The sequence below is a fragment of the Rattus norvegicus genome, chromosome 1, assembly GCF_036323735.1.
Source record: "Rattus norvegicus strain BN/NHsdMcwi chromosome 1, GRCr8, whole genome shotgun sequence".
Taxonomy (NCBI): Eukaryota; Metazoa; Chordata; class Mammalia; order Rodentia; family Muridae; genus Rattus; species Rattus norvegicus.
In genome coordinates, this window is record NC_086019.1 from 46,098,887 (window position 1) to 46,119,477 (window position 20,591).

The 20,591-nt window shown below is 45.8% G+C and overlaps 1 long non-coding RNA gene across 1 annotated transcript; it reads left to right on the top strand.

The window, feature by feature from the left end:
* Nucleotides 1-13,962: 13,962 nt before the first annotated feature.
* Nucleotides 13,963-18,467, top strand: LOC120097709 (uncharacterized). The gene is made up of 3 exons (XR_005495279.2): nt 13,963-14,184; nt 17,819-18,065; nt 18,370-18,467. It is a non-coding gene; the product is annotated as an uncharacterized LOC120097709 (long non-coding RNA).
* Nucleotides 18,468-20,591: the final 2,124 nt, after the last annotated feature.

The window sequence follows — 20,591 nt, forward strand, 5'->3', positions numbered from 1 at the left end:
AAAACTCAGGTGACAGCAGATGCTGGTGAGGATGTGGAGAAAGAGGAACACTCCTCCATTGTTGGTGGGATTGTAAGCTGGTACATCCACTCTGGAAATCAATGTTGGTTTCTCAGACCCAGTTATGCTACTCCTGGGCATATACCGAAAAGACGCTCCAATGTATAACAAGGACACATGCTCCGCTATGTTGATAGCAGCCTTATTTATAATAGACAGAAGCTAGAAATAACCCAGATGCCCTTCAACAGAGGAATGGATACAGAAAATGTGGTACATTTACACAATGGAGTACTATTTAGCAATTAAAAACAATGACTTCATGAAATTCATAGGCAAATGGATGGAACTAGAAAATATCATCCTGAGTGAGTTAACCCAGACACAAAAGAACACACACGGTATGCACTCACTGATAAGTGGATATTAGCCTCAAAGCTCAGAATACCCATGATACAACTTACAGACCATATGAAGCTTAAGAAGGAAGACCAAAGTGCAGATGCTTCAGTCCTACTTAGAAGAAGGAACAAAATAACCATGAGCGGCAGAGGGAGGTTGGGACCTGGGAGGGAGAGAGGAGGAGGGGAGGGGGGCAGGTTCAGGTATGGAACAGGAGAGAAGTACAGAGAGTCAGGAAATTTAACAGAAATATGTAGCCGTGGGGGATGGAGAGCTAGGGGTAGAGGGGTAGACACTGGAACATCCCAGATGCCAGGGAAGCAAGAGGTTCCCAAGACCCAACAGAGAAGACATTAGCTGAAATGAGATAGAAAGGGGGAGATACCAGTGGACGGGATTGTTGGGGGGAGGGCAGTAATGGGGGGAGGGTAGGGAGGGGAACGCCCATGGAGAAGGGGAGGGGGAGGGATTAGGGGGATGTTGGCCTGGAAACGGGGAAAGGGAATAACAGTTGAAATGTAAATAAGAAATACCCAATTTAATAAAGATAGAGAGAAAAAAGAAAGAAAGAAAAGGGGAGATAGAACCTGTAGAGAAAATCTCCAGTGATAGGCATGGCCCCCAGTTGAGGGGTAGGGCTACCCACTCATCTCAAAAATTTTAACCCAGAATTATTCCTATCTGAAGGAAATGCAGAGACAAAAAACTGGAGCAGAGATTGAAGGATAGGCCATCCAGAGACTGCCCCAACTTGGGGTCTAGCCCATGTGCAGACACCAAACCCAGACACTATTGCTGATGCCAAGCAGCGCTTGCTGATAGGAGCCTGATATAGCTGTCTCCTGAGAGGCTTTGCCAGAGCCTGACCAATACAGATGCAGATGCTCACAACCAACTATCGGACTGAGCAGGGGACCCCAATGAAAGAGTTGGCTGAAGGGAATTGCAACCCCACAGGGAAAACAACAATATCAACTAACCAGACTACCAAGAGCTTCCAAGGACTAAACCACCAACCAAACAGTACACGTGGAAGGACCCATGACTCCAGCTACATATGTAGCAGAGGATGGCCTTATGTGATGGTTGGTATATGCTTGGTCCAGGGAGTGGCACTATTAGGAGATGTAGCATTGTTGGAATACGTGTGGGTCGGAGTAGGTGTGTCACTGTGGGTGTGGGCATTAAGACCCTCATCCTAGCTGCCTGGAAGTCAGTCTTCTCATAGCAGCCTTCAGGTGAAGATGTAGAACTCTCAGCTCCTCCTGTACCTGCCTGCCTAGATGCTGTTAGGCTCCCACCTTGATGATACTGGGCTGAGGACATGGCTTTCTGTGTCTGGCAGCTGGCCAGTCAACTAAACAGAAAAAGAATATGACAAAGGTATGGTCTGTCTTCTACAGTGGACTTCTGTCCCTTACACAGTCACTGAAGAGATGGGGGAGGCTTTGGACAAGATTCATACTTGGCGAAAAGTGAATTCATCACAGCCTACCAGCTGGAGAGGGGAGTGACCGGCCAATGTGGGGTAGTGGTGGTGGTGGTGGTGGTGGTGGTGGTGGTGGTGGTGGTGGTGGTGATGGTGGTGGTGATGGTGGTGGTGATGGTGGTGGTGGTGGTGGTGGTGGTGATGGTGGTGGTGGTGGTGGTGATGGTGGTGGTGGTGGTGGTGATGGTGGTGGTGATGGTGGTGGTGGTGGTGGTGATGGTGGTGGTGATGGTGGTGGTGGTGATGGTGGTGGTGGTGGTGATGGTGGTGGTGGTGGTGATGGTGGTGATGGTGGTGGTGGTGGTGGTGGTGATGGTGGTGGTGGTGGTGGTGATGGTGGTGGTGATGGTGGTGGTGGTGGTGGTGATGGTGGTGGTGGTGATGGTGGTGGTGGTGGTGATGGTGGTGGTGGTGGTGATGGTGGTGGTGGTGGTGGTGGTGGTGGTGGTGGTGGTGGTGAAAAGCTAGCCCAGATCTGGAGAAGAGAAGGGGTGAGGTTCCTCCATATCAGCTCTTGGCAGAAGCAAAGCTCACACAGTCCTGGCAACTCCACCTGGAACAGAAGCAGTCGCTCGGGACTCAGCCGGGTTTCGTCCTTCTGTTGTCTCCCAGTTGAAGAACGTCTCTGATGTCTGTCACCCAAAGCAGCTTTGGTGTATATGGTGGGAGAGCGAGGGATGATGGTAGCCTGAGTTTCTTACTCACCAGAAATAAAGAGGGTACTCTGTGAGTTGGGGGAACTCGTGGGTCAGCTAGGCATTTCTCGTTTGGGGTGTACTGTGTAATCTTTACCTTGTTTGTAATCGTGCGGGAAAAGAAGACTTTGTTCTGGGAGGAGGGACGTCCAGGGAAGAACCATCAAAGCAGAGCTGGAAACTCCCCAGTGTTCTGGCTGCTCATGTCCTGGCTGGGCAGGGGAGTGGCTGGGGCACCGAGGGAGGCCTTCCTGTGCAGCCTGTGCTTCTCTGTTGTCACAGCAGCCCTTTTCCTCAGTGTCAACAGACCAGGCCAGGCAGAGCCAAAGGGCTGTATCCCACCCATCAGGAACCAGAACTTAGTCATGAGATGTCTATCTCCAAGTCTGTAACCCAGAATGGAACTGTGCTTTGTGACTTCAGACTGCTTGTTCCTTCTTATCCTCCAGCAGGACACAATCTGCGTTCACCTCCTGTTTAAGCCAACATCATTACTCAGGCGGCCCTAACGAAGCCCGAGACAAGGAAGGCAAGCTTATCCACAGCTCGGCCAGTTTCGTAGGAGCCTTCGGGACTAGGCCTGCTGCAGGGCTAGCGTTCCCTGACTTAGTAAGGACTCAGACGTGGCTCCGGTCCTCACCAGAAGCATCGCTTTCCATCTTCTACCTTCTCTAGAGAAGGATAGTTCATTTGTGGAAGGCTGTGGGGGCGGGGGGGACCATCCGGCTGGGGCAGGATTAGAGTTCTTGGACCTTGACTTGTAGGAGAGCCAGTGATGAGCCGCAGAAGTTACGAATGAGAGGGAAACATATGCTGTGTGAAGGGACCGGATTGCAGAATGGGCTCCACTCCACATCTTCTGTGAACTCCCGCCTCCTACCACCTGGTGTAGAAGGTGGCGTGACGATCAGATCCTAACAAAAGGACTGGAGAGATGGCTCTGTGGTTAGGAGCACCTGCAGTTCTTCCAACAGACTGGGGTTCAATTCCCAGCCCCCACATATCAGCTCACATCTGTCTGTAACTGCAGTTCTAGACCAAATGACACCCTCGCATAGACATACAGGCAAGAAAACCACCAATGCACATAAAGTTATATACATAAATCATTAAAAATACCCCACAAGTGAGTGGTAGAGAGTGTCATTGTGGAGGCACACTTTTGATCTCAGTGCTCAGGAAACAAATACTTATAAGCTTAAGACCAACTTGGCTCTATATACAAGTTCCAGAATAGCCAGAGATACACGGTGAGACCAATAAAGCATACAACAAAAGAGATAAGACCATAAAGTCATGAGGATCTGGGTCTGGATTCTTGGCAGACGCACAAAACCCAGGCAAGTTCATATATGCCTACAATCCCTGCACTGGAGGGAGGGCCAGGGACCAGAGGATCCTGGGACTACTGGGCAAGCAGACAAGCAGAAAAATGACAAGATCATGCTCCATGAAAGACTGTCTCAAAAAACAAAGGGAAGGGCAACAGAGGAAGACATGCACACAGACAGACAGACAGACAGACAGACACACACACACACACACACACACACACACACACACACAGATATACAGACGTATATGCATGGGAAAATAAACATTTTTTTAAGACTGAGTGAGTTTATCAGTCCTAACCATGATACTAAACAACTGTCTCCTCCTGCTTAACAGGGTAGGTAGGGAAGGCATTGATCAGTTAAAAAAAAAAAAATGCTTTGTTTACAATGAAATCTGAAACATGGAAGGAAAATGACGTCGTAACTAGGTTTCTGAGAAGACACGTGGACAAAGTCACCAGGCGCCTTCACAAACAGCTTCAGTGGACTCTGCATAAATGCCCGATGTGACCTTTTGTGCCTCTGAGCTACTTCAATTACAGTAATGTCAGAGAAGGTGGCCAAAGCTGGGTACTATAAATTGTGTTCTTCCTATTACTGTGGACCACTGCAGGAAATTCAGTGCGCACCTCCTGTTCAGACTGTCTGGGACAAGCACAGCAGGAGTAAACACAACCTCCTCACCTCGTTTGCTTTCCTGAGAGGTTAAAACAGCACTAACGACTGCATCTAGGCCCTGGAAGCCCTTGCTAACCTGTACGCTCCCAAATGAGCAGTACTCAGTCATACAACATCCAGTGGCTTCACCAAGGTCTGTCCCAGTCAATTAACACACCGAACCACTTTTCCTTAAGAACTGAGAATTCTGTGATGTTAGATAATCATAATTATTAAAAGTCATGGACCTCAGGTAAACACAGAGGCATAGAGGTGTGATGTCAGCACTCAGGAGGCTGAGGCAGGAGGATCATGAGTTTGAAGTCACCTATGAGCTCCTCAGTATATCTTTATGTATGTTTGAAATTTTTTATTATTTTATTTATTTACATTTCAAATGTTGTTCTTCCTTCCCGGTCCCCACTCTGCAAGCTCCCCCAACCCATCCTCCCTTCTCCTCTAAGAGAGTTCTCCCCCACCCACCCACCCACTTTCACCTCACCTCTCCAGCAACCCCCTTCTCTGGGGCATCAAGCCTCCACAAGACCAAGCACATCCTCTTCCACTGAGGCCAGACAAGGCAGTCAGTCCTCTATTACAAGTGTAGCTGGTGCCACGGTCCAGCCCATGTATGCTCTTTGACTGATGGCTTAGTCCCTGGGAGCTCTGAGGGATCTGGTTAGTTGATAGTGTTGATCTTCCTATGGGGTTGTCATCCCCTTCGGCTCCTTCAATCCTTCCCCTGACTCTTCCACAGGGGTCCCCAGGTTCGGTCCCAGTGGTTGGCTGTGAGTATCTGCATCTGTCTGAGTCAGGTGCTGACAGAACCTCTCAGAGGACAGTCATGTCAGGCTCCTGTCTGCAAGCACAAGATAGCATCCATCAGTAATAGTGTCAGGGTTTGGTGCCTGTACATGGGATGGATCCCAAGTTGGGTCAGTCACTAGATGGCCTTTCCTTCAGTATGAGCTCCATTTTTGTCCCTGTGTTTCCTTTAGACAGGGACAAATCTGGGTCTAAAATTTTGAGATCCCTCACCTGGAGCCATGTCTGTCTACCGGAGGTGGTATCCTCAGGTTCTGTCTCCGCACTGTTGAGTGTGTCTCAATGTCATCCCCACTGGGTCCTGGCAGTCTCTCCCATCCCTGGTGTTAAATTCTAAATCGTTCGACTCTTACAGGAAACATTATTCTTCCCTGCATTCTCAGAGGCTTCTTTCCCTCTGCTTTGCTTGGGTCATCTGGTTGCTATCAAGGAAAGCAATTTCCTTTAAAAGTTTATCCTGCTAAAAGCTTTTCCTAGACCCTGTCTAGAATGTGTAGCATGACATTGCCTTAAGAGCAGTCAAAGAATGACTGCCGAGTTTGACCCCGCCAAGAGAGCAAAGACAGAACGGAACACTAGCCTAAGTGACACACACACATCAGAAAATCATAAAAAATATTTCTAAATATCTATCTGTGGGCCATCCCCTGAGATCTAATTCATACAAATTTTATTAGTGGCCATCTGTCTCTTTTCACTGTGTCTGCCAGAATGCTGGGGCGAGGTTAGAAGCCCGCCCTGCTCCGGAGCCCCCTAGCAGATGGTAAAAGCGTGGGCTGTGCGTGTAATCTACTCCTGGCCTCACCTGAGCTCCACACTTGGTCTCCATCTGGGGTCTTATTTTTGTCTTGATTAACCATATGTTCCTAAGCAGGCTTGGGTTCTCTTCTGTGGGAGGATTGTAGGTGATCAGTAAATCAGAATGGAAGGCAGAGATTCTGAAGTATTACATCCTTTCCGTAACTTTTCCCTCTCCTTCAGAATTTAGGGATATGTCTCTTTCAGTTTCCGGCAGCCCTCCTTGCTGGAGATAAACTCGTGAATATCAGAACACACCTTTCTTTTTTTCCCCTCAGCCTCATATCTATCTCTTTTTTTACTGCATTCCTATTAACATTTTTAATGTTATCCCATTTCCCAGTTTCCCCTCCAGAAACACGCTATCCCCTGTCAGAGCCTCCTGGGTCCCCGGAAGTGTTTCACCCCCCATGTCAGACCCTTCTGGGTCCCTTGCAGGGTTTGACCCCTGCTGAGCCCTGCTGATGCATGTGGAAGCCTTTTGTTCCTAACGGAGGAGCAGTCTGGCCTGGTAGTGACACACCTGGGCGAAGGCCAATTCGTTCCTGCCTTTTGTCTTCCCAGTCTTTTTTTTTTTTTTTTTTTTTTATTCTTTTTTTTTTCCGGAGCGGGGGACCGAACCCAGGGCCTTGCGCTTGCTAGGCAAGCAGTCTTTTGTTTTTGAGATTTAGGCTGGTCTTCCAGGATTTCTTCCCAGTAAATTGGGAGCACGTATTCGGTCTTTTGTCACCGAAGTCTTGAGTTGGGGTTTCCCACTGTGCTTCCTAGATTTTTCCACCTGGTCAACTTGGGGTATATATTTGGAAAATAAAGCTACAGAAGGGGCATTCTTTCTTAACACGAATTACCCGTGTGTGTGCATGTGTGTGTTTTTTAATCCTGCAGGCTTCCACCCTGTTCTCGGTGCCGTGTTGGTGTGGGCATCGACAATCCCCTCCCACCCCACACACACACCCTGTTTCTATGAGGGTGCTCCCTCACCCAGCCACCTACTCCTCCCACTTCCCTGCCCTGGCATTCCCCAACACTGGGACATTGAGCCTTGACAGGACCAAGGGCCTCTCCTCCCACTGATGCCGGACAAGGCTGTCCTCTGCTATACACGCGGCTGAAGCCATAGGTCCATCCCTGCGGAACACACTTTCAATCTACCAACTATGACTTCCCAAGACACTTGGCCTACCCCCTATGCCTCCTCTCCTCTCCTCTCATCCCCCTCCCCTTCTTCCTACCTTGTCTTCCTACCTTGCTTGCTGTAAAGGAAAAGAAGAAAAGAAAGAGAAAAGGAGATGGGGAGAAAGAGGAAGGAGAAAGGGGATTATTAGGGGGAGGAAATGACCTTTCACAGGGACAGTGTAAGTGCTTTGCTTTGGGGCAGTCAAGCCTCTGGTCTAGACAAATGTTATTTAGTTATGAAACATGAATACATTTATGCATGTTTAAGTCTACATAGGCTGGGGATGTAGCTCAATGACAGAGTGGTTGCCTATCATGTGAGGGACCAAGATTCCATATCATTTTGTTTTTCAATAAAAGGGAAATTTTTTAAAGCTACAATCTTTTCTTTTGGTTTTCTTCTTTGTCTCTTTTGTGGATGCATAATTTGGTTCATTTGGACTAAATAGAATGTCTGTGGCGGTTACGGCAGAAACCTGATAAAGGTCAATAGAAGAAAAGAGAAAGAGTTGAAGGAAAGAGAACTGTTCACACACCTGCAAAAAAGAGAACCATATTTGTGTGTATTAAAGAACACAGTATTTAAAAAAAATGAAGGCTTCGTTCACATGAATATTAGTATGACCATTTTATTAAACTTCAAAAGAATTTAAGATCTAAAGGAACTGCCTTTCATTTCCACTATAAAACATCCCAGGGTTGGGGATTTAGCTCAGTGGTAGAGTGCTTGCTTAGCAAGTGCAAGGCCCTGGGTTCAGTCCCCAGCTCCGGAAAAAAAAAAAAAAAGAAAAAGAAAAAAGAAAAAACATCCCAACCGAGAGACACCACCTCTCAACTGCTAACAGTGAGCTGCCCCTGAAACTCAGGGTGGGTATGGGGTGAGGAATGAGAAATTATGGTGAGAATTCTAACTCTTTCCCAAGGGATATGACATTTTGCAGATTTAGACGTTTATCCTCTACAAACTTTTAACACTGAAACAAAACTCCTCACCAAAGGGTGCAAGTTACATTACTTGACTAAAACAAACAAACAAACAGACAAATCACCAGACTGGCTAACAATACCATCTATAGAAATCAAGAGATACACTTCAAAATGACCAATGGCTCAAAGACAAAAAATACAAAAATACCAAAAAAAAAAGGAGACACTTTAGATGATAACAAGAAGTATAACAAAATTGTGTCCAATTTAAGGAATACTTAGAGTCATTACATACTATGAGAGGTGGGGGGTGGGGGATCCAGTTGAAAGCCAGAAGCTGAGCATACATCTCAAGAAAGTAGCTTAAAACAGAAAACAAACTTGAAGTTTCCTTACAAGTTAGTAATAAGAAGAAAAGCATAGGGTTAGGGAAATGTCTCAGTGAATGAAGTGTTGGCTGCGTACACAGGAGGCCCTGAATTTGGATTCCCAGCATCCACATGAAAAGCAGAACCCAGTGGCCATGCCTGTAACCTCAACAAGTAAGCAAAGACAGGTAGATACTGGAGCTTTCTAATTAGCTCGGTGTATTAGTCAGGGTTCTCTAGAGTCACAGAACTTATGGCATGTCTCTATGTAGTAAGGGGAATTATTGAAATGACTTTCAGTCTGCGGCCCACCTAACCCAACAAGGGACAGATGTGGACGAGAAGTCCAAGAATCTAGTAGTTGCTCAGTCCCGTGAAACTAGTTGTTTCAGCTGGGCCTCCGAGTAAGCTGGAGTCCTGAAGTAGTAGGTTCCAGAGAAATGAAAATAACATTTTTTTCAAGGCAATTTACAACAGCATCAAACACTTAGGTGTCTTGGAATGTGCGTACCTTATGATGAAAGTTGCAAATATGATAAAGGAAATTGAGATTATTTAAATACAGAGGTAAGACTGTTGTTCATGGATCAGACAATAAGATACCAGTTTTCTCAAAATTGTCAATACATTCAATACAACCCCATCCAAAAATCTTCAAATTGATATGTAGTCTGTGGTGGTCTGAATATGCTTGACTCGGGGAGTGGCGCAGTTAGGAGGTGTGGCCTTGTTGGAGTAGGTGTGTCACTGTGGGTGTGAGTTTTAAGACCCTCATCCTGGCTGCCTGCAAGTCAGTCTTCCAACAGCCTTCAGAGGAAGGTGTAGAGCTCTCATCTTCTCCCGCTGCACCATGCCTGCCTGGATGCTGCCATGCTCCTGCCTAGATGATAATGGACTGAACCTCTGTCTCCATAAGACCTGCCTTGGTCATGGTGTTCACAGCAGTAAAACCCTAACTAAGACAATTTACTTCCTTAATTTTGTGTGTGTGGTATATCCACATGTATGCACATATGTGCACTGGTCTCATGTGCAGGGGTCAGAAATCACTGTCGGGTTTCTTCCTCTATAGTGATACACACATATATATTCCATATATTTAGCAGATATAGTCTTTTCTGGGCAGAGTTTCTTTGTGTAGCTCTGACTGTTCTGGAACTTGCTCTGTAGGCCAGGCTGGCCACAAACTCTCAGAGATCTATAAATGTAACTTTTTTTCTCCAGATGTAATTTTTATCTTGGAGGCTTATTACTGAATAAACTCACCCTTTCTAGATCTCTCTGATCTCTGGCTGACTGGTTCAACTCAGCTGTTCTGGCTTAAACTCCTCTCCAAGCTAACTGATTCAAACTGGCTTCTCTCTGACTGAATTTCTCTGCTTGGCTTCATGCTAACTGTGGCAATATGTTCTGGTCTTCTGGCACCTTCTGTCATCACCTGTGTCTAGCGTGTTCTCTCTTCAACCTGTCTCTATAAAACTGCCCTGGTAAAACTCCCCGCCCCTGACTTCCATCTCTCTGTGTGCTCCCTTAAGGAGCCTCTCTTTCCTGTCTGTTCTCATGAGAGTTGGGCTTTTCCTAATTCTGACTCATTCTGTCAAGTCTTTCTCTGATTAATCACTTTGTCTGCCCCTCAATTAGATGTCACTTTCAAACATGGCTGCTTTCTTCTACAAACTAACTTTACCCACATTGAGATTAAAGATGTGGACGAAGGGTGTGTCTGTTCCATCCAGATGTGTGCCATTCCACCTGGATCACACAGACCTAGAACTTTGGATGTGATCCATTGCCAGAGCAGCCATGTGGCTGGATTAAAATTCCTTTACAGAAATCTGCCTGCCTCTGCCTCCCCAGTGATAAGTTATTTCTCCACCAGTAAAAGGTGCCAATTCAAGCCAGAGTCAGGTATATAAAAATGCAGGTTTATTGGGAAACTGCTCTTAGGTGAGTTTACTGAACCCAAGGAAAGAAAATGACCAGAAAAGTCACCATGGGGAGGGAGAGAGGGGAGAGGAGAAAGAAAGAGAGAAAGCAGCAATGCACAAAGAGAAGGAGGAGAAAAATGAGGGCAAGGAAAAAGAGGAGGAGGAGGAGAGGAGAAAGATGAGGAGACTAAAATGTCTCAGTTATATAAGGAAGAGTCTCTGGGGTAAGGGCAGCCCGGACGCTGGGCTGGAAAATTCAGAGCTGGGGGGATGCTGGGAGAATCTGTTATATTTAAAACTTAGTAAAGGAACTCAAGGTAACAAACATGAGATTAACAATTATCCATGAAGTAGCTGACAAGCTGGGGCTGTGGCAGAGCCTGCTGAGGTCCTGGATTCCTTCTGTGGTTTAACCTTCATGTAGTTTAGGAAGGTGCAGCCAGAAATTTCCATTATGCATAAAGTTCATAGTCAGACACAGATAGATATCTTCCTTTTCTTGTTCAATTTCTCCACCTCTCTAACTCTGTTCTGCTTAAGAAACTCCAGATGGCTGAGCACAATGTTGCACTTTTAATCACAGCACTCTGGAAGCAGAGACAGGCAGATCTCTATGAAATGGAGGCTAGCCTGGTCTACATAGGAAATTCCAGGTCTTAGTGAGACCCTGTCAAACAACAAACAAATAATATCAAATGCCTTGAGAAGAAACCTGGTGTATAGCATTGGGCTTACTTCCCTGAATTCTCTTTTCTCTGAATCCTTCTGAATCTGAACAAGTCATCCTTCATAGGTTTTCTCACAATAACAACAAAAGAGGTGGTCCAGAGACCAATGTCATCTCAGTACCACATAAGCATTTTGTTTACTTTAGTATTCAGTTAACAAAAATAGTTAATAGTGACCAAGTGCTGCATGTTCCCTCAACTGCCCCCTTTTTTTAAGTAAACTGAGACACACAGTAGTCAAGTAACCTGCTCCACACAAAACATTAGTAGGAGCGAAGTCTGTGTTTTGACCTGTCTATGACTCTAGAGCTCTTTCTTTTCTCAAGATTTATTTTATTTTTAACTATATGTTTGTGAGCATCATGAGAAGTGCAATGCTCTTGGAGGCCAGAAGAGGGTGCCAGAACCCTATAACTAGAGTTACAGGAGTTTGTGAGCTGACCAATGCCAGAGCTGGGAACCAAACTTGGCTCCCATTCTTAACAGTACACATTCTTAACTGCTGAGCAATCTCTCCAGTCCTGAGTCTAGTGTTCTTAATAAGTTGTAAAACAACACATGGATGGAAAATGATACAGCTATAAAATAGGCTGGCACCATCAGTCTAGTTCTCTTATACGATTAGGACATTTTCTTAACGTGAAAGGAGTCGGATTTTGGGTGTGTTTTGTTGTTTGTTTTGGGTTGGTTTTGTTTTTGTTTTGTTTTTGGTGTTTTGGTTTGGTTTTGTTGTTGTTGTTGTTTTGTTTTTCCAGACAGAGTATCTCTGTGTAGCTCCCTAGAACTCCCTCTGTAGACCATGCTGGCCTCAAACTCACAGATCCACCTGCCTCTGCCTCCCGAATGCTGGGAGGACCACGCCTGGGTCATGGTTAACAGTTCTGATGCGATTGAAATACTTTTGATCTTTCCAAATGGCTTCTTGAACTTCTGTTAGATTCCATTAAAAGGGAAAATGTCAAGGTCTGTGCACTAGAGGTTGCCTTCCTAATGGCGGGCCCCTGGCTGGTTACCTTCTGTTTCTCTTTGAAGACAGCGAAGTTGGCCAGGTCTCAGCAGCAGTCATCAATGTGACCAGCAGATGGCACCAGAACGCCAAAGATCCAGAGGTTACTGCCGTAGCAGACAGTTCTTTAACAATAGTGTTCATCCCAAAGGGCAGACTGTGCTAAGTGCATTATTTTAATGAATGTCTAAATAGGGCGTTATTTAGTTGCCAATAGAGTCTATGTAAATATCGCACGTACACACATCACTTGTCTTCTGAAAACAAACGAACAAAAACAAGATAGGTTGCTTGAAATAGCAAGCTAAAGAGGACGTGAAAGAGACCTAGCTGGCTAGAATGACAGTTCAGACTGAGTTTTCACCTTCCTTCCTTCCTGCATGACATTAACCAAAACTCAAAGACACACCTGAGGTCAGGAAACTGACGAGTCCATAAGGTTCTAGCTGTTTCCTCTCTGGGAAACTGACTTGTTTCTCTCCTCTCAGTTCAGTGGTGAGCTGGGTGTCAAGGGGACCTACAGAATGTTCGTGGCTTTCTATATCATGTGAGCTCTAGGAGGCTCTCCCTCCGGACAAGCATTCATCCTACGGGACTGCGGCCTAACAGCGATTCCTGAGGTTCCAGCTGCTTACCTCACCCCTGTGTACCGGAGGCCTGCAGCAGCCCAATGGACTTCTTGTCTTAGGACCTTCACTTGACTCATCCACATGGCGCTGCGACCTACAGGAGGCATGCGCTAAGGTCTCATAATTCCAGAGCTAGATGCTCATCATGACTCTGCTCGCTGATCATTTAATTCTGCGACTCTCCAGGAGCCAAATCCCACTCACCAAGGTTAGAATCTTGCTATTGTGAGTGCTGCTAGCATAGTCAAGACTTAGGAAGACTAACCTACCTACCTCATGTGAAACCAGCCTGGTCACATCAGTGTTGTTTGTAAGGACTGTGGAGAAGTGACGTGTACTGCGGACAGGTCAGTAGTCAGGTATCCGGATGAATCCCAACCCTTGGGATGCAGAGACAGTCAGATCTCTAAGTTCAAGGCCAGCCCAGTCTACAGAGAAAGTTCTTCGACAGCCAGGGCTACACAGAAAAACCTTGTCTCGAAAGAGCAAAACAAACAAAAACAACACCTACCTGTATTTGTGTGCGTTGTGGGTGAACTACGTACATGTGTGTGAGTGTGTACATGTGTGAGTGTATGGAGCCCGGGGACAAACTTCAGCCGTCACTCCTTAGGAGCGGTCCACTTTGATTTTTGAGATAGGGCCTCATTGGCCTGGATACCACCAATCAGCTCAAGTGTGGGGGCTGGCCCACGAAATCCAGGAACCATCCTATTGGACAAGACAAAGTTAACCTGTAAGCCCCACTTGCCGGAGGACAGATAACATCCTGGAATGTTGGGCGCTGTGGTTCTTGGGGAATAACGAGTTACATATCTTCGATCCCTTAAACAAGTTTGTTTGCGCCACATATGCTTGATTGGATGTGGGCGGGAATTGTGCAGGCAGGAAATACGTCAGGATACATTCTTGCTCCTGATTGGTCCTGATGGACAATATGGTGGCCATAAAATTTTGCATTTCTAAAGCGTCTGCAAATCATGACTCATGGCTATTTTCTGGGAAACCAATAGTGGGCCTGGCCAGAGTACGTCACGGTGGCCAATATTAAATTGAAGCTTGCTTCAAGTTTGGCTCAAAATTGTGAAATTGGTCTTTCTCCCGTGCTTTTTGGGATTAACACTATCTCTGCCTCTCGAACTCTGGGGTCACAGGGATGCACCAAAACACCCAGGTTTTCTTGTGGGAGCAGGAAGTAAATCAGTTGTCTGTAAATGAGGTAAGCAAGAAGTTATTCCTTAAACGATGACATAAAATTTTCATATGATTCAACCAATTGTCAGAAATGAAATAAAAATTTAATATCTATGAGAGCCACCACCTCTAAGGCTCAGTAACTCCACCACTAACTCCCCTACCACACCCCTTAGTTCTATGTCGTATTAACAATTTTATTTGATGGTACCAGGGACTGGCTCCCGTACCTAATGCTATGCTAAACTCTGTCCCCTCAGCTACACTCCCAGCGTGTTACAGAGTTCATCTTTCTCTTCCTCCTCTCACCAGTTAGTGGCAGAGGACAAAAATCAAAAGCAGCAGATGAAACTCCCCATGGATGCTCTCAGTCTCTGGGGCCTTCCCGCCCAGCTAAAGAAAAGCTACTCGGATCTGTAAATGTCTGAGGATGCAACTCCTCTCTAGTCATCCTGAGAAGGAATTTCGTGCCTAAAGAGTTGGCCTTTCTGTGATCACCATACCTAAGAGAATGGCTTAAAGAGAATTCTTTATTTTTCTCCTGTATACTGGCTGTTTTTTTGTGGCAACTTGATACAAGTTAATCATCAGAGAGGAAGGTCTCAGTTGAGGAAATGCCTCCATGAGAACCCACTGTAAGACATTTTCTCTATTAGTGATCAATGGGGTAGGGCCCAGTCCATGGTGGGTGTCGCCATCTCTGTGTTGGTGGTCCTGCGTCCTATAAGAAAGCCTACTGAGCACTGTATGGGGAACAAGAACGCAGCACCTCCCTCCAGGTTCCAGTCCTGCTTGAGTTCCTGTCCTGACTTCCTCCAGTGATGGGCTAGATCTGAAAGTGTAAGCCAGATAAACCCTTTCCTCCCCAATTTGCTTTGTGGTCACAGTGCCTTTACCCAGCAATGAATCAGCTTCTCAATTCACTGCTCCTCATCGCTGCCCTGACAAGCGTTAGTAACTTCCAACATTTTCTAGAAATGTATAGGTTGTTCATTCAGTTCTAAATTACACTTAAATTGCTGTCACAAGGACCCTATCGATGAAGACATTGCATGCTTCGGCTTTTCAGAACACAAAGAAAATATCAAACTGATTAGGAAAGTCCTCCCTGCTCCTGGCTTTCAGGTGCAGAAAGGTGCTGCCCCCTGCCTGCTGGAGGAGAAAAGACATCCATGTGTTTTCTCCTCCAGCACTGACCCCTGCAGTCTCCAATGCCAGCCTGGAGTTGTTTGCTGAGTAACTGTTAATGGGACTAACTAACCACTTTCTAGTTGGGTTTGAGACATAGGGAGTAGGGCCCACAAAGACATCAGGGACTTTAGAAGAAATCTGCAGTTAGAGAACTAACTACTTAAAGCTGTACTTTCATTCTCTCCTTTTGTTTTCAGCTCTGTAAGGAGACACTATCTACAAAGTGGTTTTATATGATTTTAGAAGTCGATTTTGTGCTTTTTGTTTTGTTTTAGTTTTGGTGGTTTTTTTTGGTTTGTTTTGTTTTGTTTTTTTTCCCAGCAGGGTTTCTCTGTGTAGTCCTGGATATACTGGAATTCATTCTGTAGACCAGGCTGGCCTGGAACACAGAGATCCACCTGCCTCTGCCTCCAGAGTGCTGGAATCAGAAGATTACGCCACTGCTGCCCAGCTGCCTTTGTGGTTTTGTTTTGTTTTGTTTTGTTTTCTAAATGGAGATCTCACAAGAGGCTTGGGTTAATCTTAGGATTTCCTGCTATCGCTGACTAGTTTCTACAGGTCTGCCACACTTTCACTGATCACTTCTTATCACTCAAACAAAGTCAACTGCTCTAGGTACTCAAAGGAGATCAGAAGACAAATCAATTTGCATATTTTGACCCGAAATTTTTTACAAATGGAGAAACAAGATTCTAGGGAGACACAGCTGCTGTGTGACACAAGTGGACCAGGCAGGAGGGAGCTCTTGCCTTTGATTAGATAAGAAAAATGATTGTAGAAGCATTTGTGTTTCAGCCTGCGCTTGAAAGAGCTGGGAGTTTGCAAACCATTCAAGCTGGGCAGGGAATTCCACATTTTTTTTTTTTAGCACATTGCTGTTTTGCCTTCAGGTGTGTATGTGTGTGTGTGTGTGTGTGTGTGTGTGTGTGTGTGTGTGTGTGTGTGTGTGATACCCTGAAACTGAAGTTACAGATTGTTGTGACTCTCATGTAGGTACTGGGAATTGAACCTGGGCCCTCTGGAAAAGCACTTTTAACAACCGAGCCATCTCTCCAGCCCCTTCACACAGTATTTGCAAAGCAAAAAGAACTCAGCAATCATGATGCATGTGAGAACTCACAAATAGCCTGGTATTTTTGGTTTTGGTTTTTAGGGGCTTTTGGGGGGCGTGGCTTTTTGTTTTTTGGTGAGGTTTTTTTGTTTTTTGTTTTTTTTAATGTAAAGTGTCAGAAGAAAAAAATCCTAAGCTGGTACCACACACAGCAAATGCAAATCGATGTGCCATGGACCATCATGGTCACATCACTATTTATGAAGAAGTTTGGGACTTGTGTGCAAAACCCCGAGAGTTTCCTTCCAGGGCAAACTCTATGACAGCGCCTTTGAACTCTGGTTAGATGCTATCTCAGCTTCTCTAACAAATTAGGGCTAGGGTTTCTTCTTCAGAAATTGAGTCACCTCCTTCTGTCAGGAGAAAACCGGTCTGCCTGGCACACATCTGTTCTTTGCTGGGTCATCATGTTTTTTACAGAACTCTAAACGGCCACTAATTTTGTCTTTTCCATCAAATCCGTGGACTGTGATATACGTCATAGACAGACCTTCATCCTGTTTCAAGTTGGAAGGCAGAGTTGGTGCACATCTGTAAAATTAACTTTTATTCCCCTGTTGTAATTGTCGTCTCCGAGGCTTACTGTCTCCATCTGGTATCCTAGGCCTAGTCCTGGAAGCTTCCAGCCTCCGTCCAATCTTATCTAGGCCTAGGGTGTTTTCAGCCTCTGAGACTGACTGCTGAATATGCACTCCCTTTCCTAGTTCTTTCTGAACCCTGGCTGGCTGGTTCAACTCAGCTCTTCTGGCTCAAACACCTCTCCCAGCTGACATATTCAATCTGGTTTTTCTCTCTCAGCCTCTAAATTGCTCTGCTTGGCCTCAAACTAGCTCTAGCAATCTTTTTCTAACCCGGCTCCTTCTCATTCTCTAGCTTGTTCTGTCTTCACCTTTGTCCAGCTTGTTCTCTCTTCAATCTGTCTCTGTATACCTCTCCCTGTAAAACTGCCTCCTTCTCCCTCTGTGCAGCTCCAATGAGAGAGTACTGAGAGCTATCCAATAAGATCCTGCCCCCCCCCAAAAAAAATTGGGGCTGGAGAGATGGCTCAGCAAGAACACTGGTTGGTTTTCCAGAGGACCCAGGTTCCATTCCCAGCAACCACAAGGCAGCTAACAACTGTGTGTAACTCCAGTTCCAGGAGGTCCTCCCCTCCCCTCCCCCAGGACATACATACAGGCAAAACATCAGCGCGCATAAAACAAAAACAAACCAAGTTAGAAAACAGGAGTTACTCAATTATTTTGTGTTTTTGAAAACCCACGAGTAGGCCATCGACCCAAAGGACTCTGTTTCTTACTACAGCAACACACACTTATCCGTGTTCATCGTGGCTCTTTTTTTTTTTTTTTTCTTCCAGAGCTGAGGACCGAACCCAGGGCCTTGCGCTTGCTAGGCAAGCGCTCTACCACTGAGCTAAATCCCCAACCCCCGTTCATCGTGGCTCTATTCACACTAGGCAGGACATAGAAACAGCTTAGATGCCCACCGGCTGAGGAATGGACAACAAAAGTGTGGTACCTCTCAGCAATGAAATATTATTAGCTGTAAAGAACAATGAAATTTGGAGGTAACTGAGTAGAACCGGAAGCCATTAACCAAGTGAGGTAAGTCTGACCCAGAAGGACAAACGTCTGAGTTCTCCCTTGTACACCACCTCCCATCCCATCTTCAGGTCTGTGCTTAACTCAGAGGACCTGTAGTAGACAGGAAACCATGAAGGTGCCTTTGGTGGGGACAGGCAGAAAGATAAAGAGGGAATCATGGGAAAAAGGCTTCAGTGAGGAAAGGGTCGGGAGGATCATGCAGAGATGTGCTGGGATGGGCAGGTAACCAACATTATGGATAATAAAAATATTTTTTAAGTAAGAAAGTGAGCAGAGGACAAACGTGTATGTGTATCCTTTCCAGGTTTTGATTCTTGGGTGTGGCTGATTGCATTGATGTCCCCACAATGATGGACCATAACCTGGAGTTGTGAGCCAAATAAACTCTTATTGAATGTCTAAGTAAGGGTTTCCATTCCTGTGAACAGACACCACGACCAAGGCAACTTTTCATAAAGGACAACATTTGGTTGGACCTGGCTTACCATTTCATAGGTTCAGTCCATTTTCATTATGATGGGAAGCAAGGCAGCGCACAGGCAGACTTAGTACTCAAGAGCAGAGAATTCTACATCTTGATCTGAAGGCAGTCAAGACTGGCTCTTTTCTATACTGGGTAGAACTTGAGCATAGGACCTCAAGGCCCACCCTACAGTGACATATTTCCTCCTCCAAGGCCACATCTATTCTAACACAGACACACCTCCTAACAGTGTCACTTTTTGTGGCCAAGCATTCAAACATGAGTCTATATGGGGGCCAAACCTATCTGAACCAGTGTATCACTCCTCCTCAAAACTAGAGAAACAAAAGAAACCCCAGGCCTGTATCTCTTTGTTATATAGGAGGGCGATGGATCCTCAAGGTCATTTATTTAACAACATCTGATGGTACTTCCAAGACAGAACTGAGACACCCCTAGAACTCAGGCTGAAGACCTGCTGGGGCTAATCCAGGTCCTGCCCTGTCTACTAGGCATAAGACAGTGGGAGTTGATGGAATTTTAAGACTCTTGACTTTCATAGGACTCACTGTTCTTCTCCTGTTCCTACCTTACTTAATATTTGTAAAGGAATTTATTATTGAATGTGTCCCAACAGCAATGCATAGATCTTGCTGGAGAAGCAAGCCATTGGAGCTCTTGCTCCCAAATGGCCTCGTGTGCCTAATTTTATTTGTAACATGAAGGATGTAAAAAACTTCCTATACTGACTGTGAAGGACAATTTCAATCATCAGCTTGATAGGACAGAGAAGAAACTAGGGGATTAGTAAGGCTCACCTCTGGGTGAGTGTGCAAGGACATACAAAGATACACTGTGATTGTGAGGGATCTCACCTCATCAATGATTTGATCCATTCACAGGTGCAGAATTTCAGTAGGCCTGCTTGGTCACGGGACAGGTGTTGCCTTAGCTGTATGTTGCTCAAACCTGTATGAGTTACCCACTGTTGTGCTTCTTGTCCAGCTTGATGTAAACTGGGCTGTGCTGCTTCCTGTGCAAAGGGACATGGCCAGCCCCCTCCAGCCTCATGTTTTGTATTCTGTTCAAGCACCTGGGTCAGGAACCAGAGTCCAGTGATGAGCAATTCCTCCCAACTCAGGTCATGTCAGTATTTTGCTATGAGAAGGCAAGCAGAACTTGCATACCAGCTGAATGAGGATCATTAAAACCTATAAATTCTTTGTTCTTCATAAACATTTCCATTAGGAAACAAGATTCCAACTGCATTTTCTTATAGTTGCCTAGGTGAACATTTTTTCGAGCGGATCTATAGATGTATATGTATACCAGAGATTTTAAAGCATTTATCACCATGTGTCTTAGTTAGGGTTTCCATTGCTATGAAGAGACACCATGACCAAGGTGACTCTTATAAAGACAACATTTCATTGGGGCTGGCTTACAGTCTCAGGAGTTTAATCCATAATCATCATGGCAGGACGTTGTGGGAACAGGACCAAAGATGAGAGTGAGAGGTGACAGTCACCTGATGAATCCTGGGAAATCAGACTCCAGAGACCAGCATCAGGGTGCAGATCTGAGTTTATTGTGCAGCATGTGAGCTTGTGTACAGTGTTGGAGCCTGTCTGAAGCCCCTAACTTGATTGGTATTCCATCACCGTGTTTCAGTGCCTTCATGCCCTGTCTGATGGGGTAACTCAGAAGGACTGGGGGAAGCATCCTCACTTGTGAGGACTTCCGGGAAGCAAAGCAGTCGCCACTCTTGCCTTGGTTCCTCTTGCAGCCTCACAGGTGTTCTGGGAGCCATCTTAGATCTAATGCCATGTACAGCACATCAAGACCCTTCTAGTTGCTGCAGGAGCCTTTGACACCTCCATCTCCATCCCGCTTTTCCCTTTACAAGGTTGACTTCCACATCCTCCACAGGGCATGACAATGTGTGGACAGACACAATGCTGGAGAAGGAACTACATCTGGATCAGCAGGCAGCAGATGGAGGCTGTGTGCCACAATGGGCGTAGCTTGAGCACATGCAACCTCAGAGCCCACCCTCATAGTGA